Source organism: Saccostrea cucullata, unplaced genomic scaffold (genome assembly GCF_032062105.1).
Source record: "Saccostrea cucullata isolate Sc308-1 unplaced genomic scaffold, CSIRO_AGI_Scuc_v1 ctg1889, whole genome shotgun sequence".
In the NCBI taxonomy this organism is placed as follows: Eukaryota; Metazoa; Mollusca; class Bivalvia; order Ostreida; family Ostreidae; genus Saccostrea; species Saccostrea cuccullata.
Genome location: NW_026937301.1, coordinates 43,893 through 52,558, shown reverse-complemented (window position 1 = coordinate 52,558; position 8,666 = coordinate 43,893). Strand labels below are relative to the sequence as shown.

The 8,666-nt window shown below is 33.9% G+C and overlaps 1 non-coding gene across 1 annotated transcript; it reads right to left on the bottom strand.

Annotated features, from left to right (window-relative positions):
• Positions 1-7,654: 7,654 nt before the first annotated feature.
• Trnan-guu (transfer RNA asparagine (anticodon GUU)) lies at positions 7,655-7,728 on the bottom strand. Its single transcript has one exon. It is a non-coding gene; the product is annotated as a tRNA-Asn (tRNA).
• Between the last annotated feature and the right edge of the window lie 938 nt (positions 7,729-8,666).

The window sequence follows — 8,666 nt, the reverse complement described above, 5'->3', positions numbered from 1 at the left end:
CAAACTTCGCTGCTTTGGACAAACCAATTCATGCACTAACTCAGTAGAATAAAAAGTACATTTGGTATGAGGAGTGTCTAGAGTTTTTCGACATTTTACGAGACAAGTTAGTAAAAAAAACCATGTGCTTGCGCACCCAGACTTTTCGAAACCTTTCATTCTTGACTACGACGCAAGTGACACAGCAATTGGCGCTATTTTGTCTTTAGTAAAAGATGGAGATGAGAAAGTGATGCATTATGCGAGTCGCTGTCTAACCAAAGCTGAACGAAAGCTATTCCGTTTCACACAAGGAGTTGCTATCAATTATTAACTTTGTCAAACCTTTTATTTACTACTTGTATGGAAAGCATATTTTTGGTACGCAGCGACCACAGTTATTTGAGATGGCTTTTAAGGGGTCTCGACCCTCTGCTATAAATTTCACTTTAGAAAATTTAAAATTTGTAGTATCGATTTTCATAAACAACAATAACATTAGAGCAACATGGAAAATAGTTTGAAGTATGAAGCGCTGCTTATTTTCTCAGAAATGGTTTTTATGTCAGATCATGATATGAAAAAAATCGAACACAAGAGAATAGAAAGATTAACGATATATTATCACAACATTAAATTCAATATATGAGGTGCATATGAAAATAACATTTAGCAGGTCGGAGAGAATACTCGAAATCGGGTATTATCCGTGAAATCGCGTATAATACTCGATATTAGGGTATCGTTGAATCCGCGAAATCGGGTATTCCGTGCAACTTTCTATAAAAACTAAAGAATAAAGCAACGGCGCACTATGCCAGTAACTGTTACTTGTACATCAGTATCTTGTGGATTTATTTTTATTAAACCTTCATAAGGTTCTCAAATAACTTTAAAATCACACGACAACCACTGCTGGGGTAACAAAGAGGACACAGTGGCGTTATCATTTTTCAATATAATTTCTAAAAACAAATAACTACACTTCGTTTGTCTTTATTTCCCATTAAAGTATTCCATATACTTAATTTTCTAATTTGTGCACTTTTCACAAAAACGTGAAATTTTAAAGAAATTAAACGACTAACGCCGTGTTATGTATTTTTAATGAAAAATGTATGGCGTCCCTTTCTCGTGAAATATAAATTACTCCTAACAGTTAGAGAGTACAGTATAAGCGAGTCATAATTGTATATCTCTGCCATTATAGAATACCAACGTTATTATAAAGAAGAAAATAAAATTAGATGAAATAAATACGCACGAGAAAACGTTTGAAAATAGCTAGTTGAAGCGGAGTATCTTTTTTATGTCAATTTAGCATGAAATGTTTAATTCAAAGACACCGTAAATTTTTTGGTTGCATTTTAACCGATAAAAAATATACTATTTTACCTTTATTTTATGCATTTTGTGAAAATTGAGAGCGAGAAGTCATATGAACAGGATTTTCGTGTTATTTGAAGGGGGAGGGTATAAATAAAAGTCAAATGTGTACATCTTTTCATGAAGTTAAAATACATTGAATTTCTCAATATAGATCGAGGTACAGTCATATTGATATATGAATTACATAGTCAAGTTTTCACATTTCTTATAGTTTTTACGTTTATGAACATATTGATGAAATAATGGAGTGTTCAATTACCTTGGAAACTCTTGTCTTGCTTTTTGGGAATGTAATTCCTCATCGGACATTAAATTTTCATAAAAATCGTAGCCATTTCCTTTCTTTATCATAGGCGTCAGAGCTTAGCCCCCCCTACTTTTTTTCCAATATATATCTAGTATATACATTGAACCTTGTTACATAGGTAAAGCCCCCCCCCCCTCCAACTTTCCACAGACACCTCGCAGTATAGGCTAAAAATAGCTAAAGTTTTGGTGTTTGGAGAAAAATTAAGGTACTAAAGTTCGAACCTACCCCCCCCCCCCAATCTTCCTTACGATTAAAAATATATGACCGAGTTTAACCGACCGTGACATTCAAAGAGAGGTCTTTTAGACACATGTATAACACAGTCGAGGTTGTTTTGTCAGAGTTGGTCCAGAAGCCTTAAGCCCCCCCCCTCCCTTTTGAAGTCGCCAGGAAATGGTAAAATATTGATGACTAAGCGAAATTAAACGATCAACAGTTATGTTCTCTCATAAATTGTATTCCTGAAACTATCACTGTCTCTGCTAAAATTTTGAAGACATATTCTGCAAATATGTTTGAATGATAAATAGAAAAAGAAAAGATTTTCAAAAAAAAGAGAAAGAAGGTTCTTTTAGCCGAAATTTTAGACATTTTTATCATAACATTATTTATACATTAAAAAATAAATTTGATTTTATGCACAAGATGAATGTGAAAGTAATAAATTACACATAATTAGATAGAATAGACAATCTCTTGTTTATACATGGCATCGTATCTGGTGTGTAAAATGTGTTTCCGTACAATTTGATTTATTTACAAATTGATCATGTTTGTCGTGTTGATGTGGAATTTTTATACATTCCCGAATTCTGATACTTTACAATTCTGTTGTTTTGGGAATGAACATTAGGAAGATGCATTTACATTCAACATAAGGTAAAATATAAAGCAAATCGAACGCCTTTTTGTGTGCAGATCATGAAATGTACTGAGCTCCACGGGTATTTGTTGTCCCGAGGGCATTAATCTTGAAATCCAAATTCTTACTTGGCTAGCGATATCTTTAGAAAACATGTGTATCTAGATGAAAATTAACTGGGCAACATGCGCCGTCCCATTCTTAAAGTTTTATTAGGTGTTTTCACCTCCTATACCCGATTTCGCGGATTCAACGATACCCTAATATCGAGTATTATACGCGATTTCACGGATAATACCCGATTTCGAGTATTCTCTCCGACCTGTTTAGTATCATACCTATGAGTTATCTTTCTTTTAAATATTTCTTCATGTGAAAAAAATCATACAAATAAATTTGCTGTATTAAGTACTTGAAACATTAACCATTTTTAAATTGTCCTTAAAAAGAAATAACTTATTCGATTTATCAGGCTTTTAATGTTGTTTTTAAATGTTTTATTGTTAAATATAATAAAACAATTTCTCTGAAATTGGCAAAAGAAATAGAAAGTATTGTTCCCATTAAATGTAAGATTTCATCGAATTGACTATTCAGTGGTCGCAATTAGGAAACTCTGATTAAGAAAACTGTGATAAGTATTCTTAGTTTGTACTTTGAAAGTTATTTCTCTAATCAGAGGGTTGCTTCCCCTTAAATAAGAAATATGCAGAAGGAAGATATGGAAATAACGAACAGTATTCAATCTCAACGTCCATTAAACAAATATACAAAATAAGTGCAGAGCAAACACGGACCTCTGAAACTTCAGAGGTAGGATCAGGTGCCATGGAGGAGTGAGCATCCCCTGCCGACCGGTCACACCCGCCGTGTGCTCGTTGTCATAATCAGGATATAACGGAAAAAATCCGTGGTCAATTCAGTGTATAAATAATGGACTAACAATTGGTATGAAAAACGTCAGTCAGCATTTCATTCAATGATAAATTGTATTTGCTGACAAGGTCATTGTATCGACCATAGAATTTACGAAATGATGACTTTAAACGAGACTGTTGATATTCTTGTTTCATCAACTTGCTTGTCAATAATTTACCTCGTTTCAGAAATTGTTCATACGTAGAGCATGCTCTTGCATATCGAATCAACTGAGATATAAATACTCCGTATGCAGGTGATGAAGGTATATTGCTGCATAAGTAAGGGATGTTGACGATAGAAAAATTAAAGTCATCACGTTTATCATATAGCTTGGTTGTTAGATTACCATTAGTGTCTTTTTCAAGTAAAATATCCAAGTATGAAGCAGAAGTGTCGGACTCTGTGGTATCTTTTATCTCAAGCTCACCAGGATATTTCGTGTCGACGTATGTCGGTGAAATGTGTAAGCTTCTACACATCGCGAAAACACGCGTTACTGCCTACCGTTTCGGTCAGATGGGATCGTAGAGCTATTCAATAGAACTTAAATCTCAATTTTAAGTGCTTTTGTACAAGAGAACTTAAGGGACTGGTGAATACAAATCCCATATGTAAAAATTGCACACAGATCGGCAGAGCATAAATCTACAGGACTAACACCTAATATGAAGATGTTTGGTCAAGAAACATCTTTATCTCTTGATTATACCGCCCACTTGAAAAGCGGGAGGGTATATAGTAATCGTTAATTCCGTCCGTCTATTAATAATACGTCCGTCCCTCCGTCCATCTGTTGCGATTTTACATTTTGCCATTGTGTATTTCTTATTTCACTTTTTGATCCGACACATATTTTGGGTTTCCCGGCCATAGCAAATCATGGACTTTGTCAATATAACTATATGGAGGCGGGAGGTATCATTTAGTGAGCTCATTGCTCACAGTACCTCTAGTTTAATCTATGAAATGCCAGATCCTCAAGCGAGAAAGCCCAAACTACTGGGCTGGGGTCCTACGGGAAAGACTAAAAACAGCACATATGTTTCTTCCGTCAAAATATTGAAACCACCATGAATCGGCAAAAAAGGTACCATAACATGAGAATGGTATGGGTGAGATTTAAGCCTGGTGTCAAGGTGTTTGTATATTTTCCACAGATAAAAATTGGTTGTTCACCTAAGCCTACCTCATTTTGCGAGGGCCATTTGAGGTTCTTGCGCAATGGTCCGATGTCCTTTATGCCGTTGCATGTGACAGAAAAGCAAATCATTCATTGTGATAGGATGCACAAGAAGAATGAACAAGTTTTAAACTTGAAAAATCTAGAAATCTAGAAATTCACGATGAAGCTTCTGTAGACAATGAAGATTCAAAAGAAATTGATTATTAAAGCCCACTTAATGTAGATTCTGTTAGTAGAAGAATTGGTAAATGAGAAGATTTTATAAAACCTAAGTGGTTAAATGATTATAAAACATAAAGAAAAGATAAAAAAAAGTTTGCAAGGTAGTCTTAACTTACACCCATGATCATAAGATCATTGAGGAGACCTTCCGTTGGAAAATTTTTTTTTTCTATTTAAGGAATGAAGCTAATTGCAACTTATGTTATCCGATATAACATAACTTGGGCAGTTTACGCTTTATAAACCGCGAAGCGGTTTATAAGAAAGCGTAAACTGCTCCAAGTTTTGTTATATCGGATAACATAAGTTGAAATTAGCTTCATTCCTTATAATTTTATTTCAGAGTAGTCAATGAGACAATATATCCTCCGGAAAAAGGCTTCAAATTGAGCATTATTTTAAAAGTAACGTCAAGCGGAGTAATACGTTAATGACGTAACTCATTGTGACGTAGGCAAGTTATGTTATCCAAAATATTATATGTTCCTCCGAATGATGCAGCAAGTGAAATTAAATTATTTATAGCAAAAAACAGTGTTTAATGACATTTCTGTTGAGTCTCAAGTTCGTATAGAACAATTGTTCAAAATATTTATTGAAAGGATGTATATTGTTTTTTTTTTTTTTGCAGGAATGTCAAGAGATATTGAATAACCTTTATCTCGTACTTATAATGATTAATTATTTGAATTGTGCATATAAAAAAACGGAAAAAAAAATGTTGTTTTCTTCCTTTGATATGCGGGACGCATATGTTTCGGCGTGGGTAATGTATTAGATGCTCACTCCTCCATGGCACCTGATCCCACATGTTCTGGTCAAGGTATATATTTATACAAGCAAGTTGATGAAACAAGAATATCAACAGTCTCGTTTAAAGTCATCAGTTCGTAAATTCTATGGTCGATAAAATGACCTTGTTAGCAAATACAATTTATCATTGAATGAAATGCTGACTGACGTTTTTCATACCAATTGTTAGTCCATTATTTATACACTGAATTGACCACGGATTTTTTTTCCGTTATTTCCTGATTATGACAACGAGCACACGGCGGGTGTGACCGGTCGGCAGGGGATGCTCACTCCTCCATGGCACCTGATCTCACCTCTGATGTTTCGGAGGTCCGTGTTTGCTCTGCTCTTATTTTGTATATTTGTTTAATGGACGTTGAGATTGAATACTGTTCGTTATTTCCATATCCTTCTTTGATCAAATTGATTATATGCAAATTAGTAATCAATCAGATGCTACCTAGTCGGTGACTCAGCATCTTTTAGTAAGACTTATAAATAATGGCGAGCGCTGGTGCTGTAGTTAGTCTATCGGTAGCCGTTGATAAGTGCGGATCGTGATAAAAAGGAAAGGAATATGTTGTGCTTCATTTGTGGGTCTCAATATACTGTAGACATACCATTAACACATTAAAATGATAAAAGTTTAATATAGAGTGTTTGGAAACACTGTTCTGAGACATAAGGTCTGGGAGCTTTTGAAAGGGGATTCAAGTTTGTTCAAAAGAAGGGCCACGCCCTCATTCAAGGGGAGATAATTGGGACTTAATGAAAATATGGTGGTATGATTTAAAAATCTTCTCCTAAAAACAACTGTGCCATCAAAGATGAAACTTATGGGAAAACATCCTAAGGTAGTAAAGATTTATGTTTGTTCAAATCATGACCCCAGAATGTAGGACGGGGTCACAATGGCCGACCAAAGTTTTACATAGAAATATATAAGAAAATTCGTTTAAAATCTTCTTCTCAAGAAAAACAAAGCCATAATTGATTATATTTATATGAAAGCAACCTCAAGTAGTGTAGATTCAACTTTGTTCAAATCATGATCCCGGGGGAAGGGCGGAGCCACAATGGCCAATCAAAGTTTTACATAGAGATATATAGGAAAATTCTTTAAAAATCACCTTCTCAAGAATTGCAAAGCCATGTTTGTCATAGGACTACTTTTGGATTTAAACTTTTCAATGATAAACCAATTTCTACTTTTTCCTAGCCACAGTGCTCAGGTGGACGATGTGGCCCATGGACCTCTTGTTTATATTGGTATTGAAGATAAAAGATTGATATAAAATTTGCGTTTAGTATTTTTTTAACTAACTTAAGGGACTCCGACCCTCAGCCAAGAGGGACAACTCTTTAATTTATAATTTAATTCAAAAAGTCTTTAAATGAAGCTTGAAAATTAAATCTTTTCATGCAACAATTTTCAATATATGCCTCTCAATGTGCTTCAAGGTTCTTTGAACTTTTCAGAGAGGTCTAGTTGTTTATTAACATGAAAAGGAATTTATGGAGCTTTGCAAAGAACCTTGGAGCACATTGAGAGACATATAATGAAAATTGTTGCATGAAAATATTTAATTTTCAAGCTTAATTTAAAGACTTTTTGAATTAAATTATAAATTAAAGAGTTGTCCTTCCTGGCCGAGGGTCGATGTCCCTTAACTGTTAACTAATCTTTATAAAAATTGTCTAATGTAACGTTTTTTTTTTAAACTCACACTTCAGAAAATCTATAGATATCCTTTTTTTTCGCAGATTATTTCAAAATTTTGGCTTTGTCGACATTCACTTCTAGTGATTTGAAACAACAGGCAATTGTTAAGCACAAGTCTAATGAGAAGAAAGGAGCAAAGCTATATTTCGTCCTCGGTCTTGCAATATATTTTGCTATAAAATTAAAGTTTTATAGTTTTGAAGCCTGCATTTTTTATTAAATTCTACTTTTAAGAAATGAAATAAAAAATACATGCTAAAAAAAAAAATCCGTCCCTGGGTGGGCTCGAACCACCAACCTTTCGGTTAACAGCCGAACGCGCTAACCGATTGCGTCACAGAGACAACTGACCTTATCAGTTCATGATAAAAAACCGTTGGCCACTCATTGATTACACAATATACACAGACAAGTGAATTGTAATTGTCATTTAGTATTTACACGGTGAAGGAATGTTCAAAGAAATCATGCATATTACAAAAATTCAATTAGAGGAGGAAATGTCCTTTTTGATGAAATGAAAAATAAATTAATTTTTTTAAATAAACAGATGTATACATGTATACAAGCAAATTCAAAGAATTTTGGTCCCCCGCTTTTGGTGTTTTTGAGAGTAAAATGTCATTTTTTTTATTATAGCATATTGTGTCAAATAAATATCTTGTCACAGGAAATGCAAACGTCAAATCCTATCTCTTCTCCATCAAAATTTATAAGGAAAATGAACATTATTGAAAAGTACGTCAAACTTCTAGGTCAAAATATAAGATAAAAAACTTATGGTGTATCTAGAAAGATCTTATCATAAGCAATACGTCGGTTTCATATGAAAGCCTTATGTCTTCTCATTCAAAAGTCTTGACAAAGATCAAAGGTTTTGAAAAGAAGACCAAACTTCAAGGTGGAGCCACGTCAAAAATCATAGTGTATTTAGAAAGGTCTTGTCATCGGAAATTCAAATTGATTAATTAATAATTAAACCCTATCTCTTTTTAATTTATGTTATGGTCCATTCAAAGTATTGTTTAATCTTTTAAAGAGTAGATCGGACTTCAAGGTCAAGGGGTCAAAATTCATAGTGTATAAAAAGTCAAGTCTTGTCACAAATAATATACATATGTAAAATGAAATCCCTATCTTTTCTCTTTCACAAGAAATGACTAAGATTAAAGTTTTTGTGACGGAATAACAGAATGACAGACAAATGAGATTTAATGTTCTTCGCTTTCGCAAAAGCGGGGGACAATAAAGAACGAGGTGCATTTGATTTGCATTTGGCAGG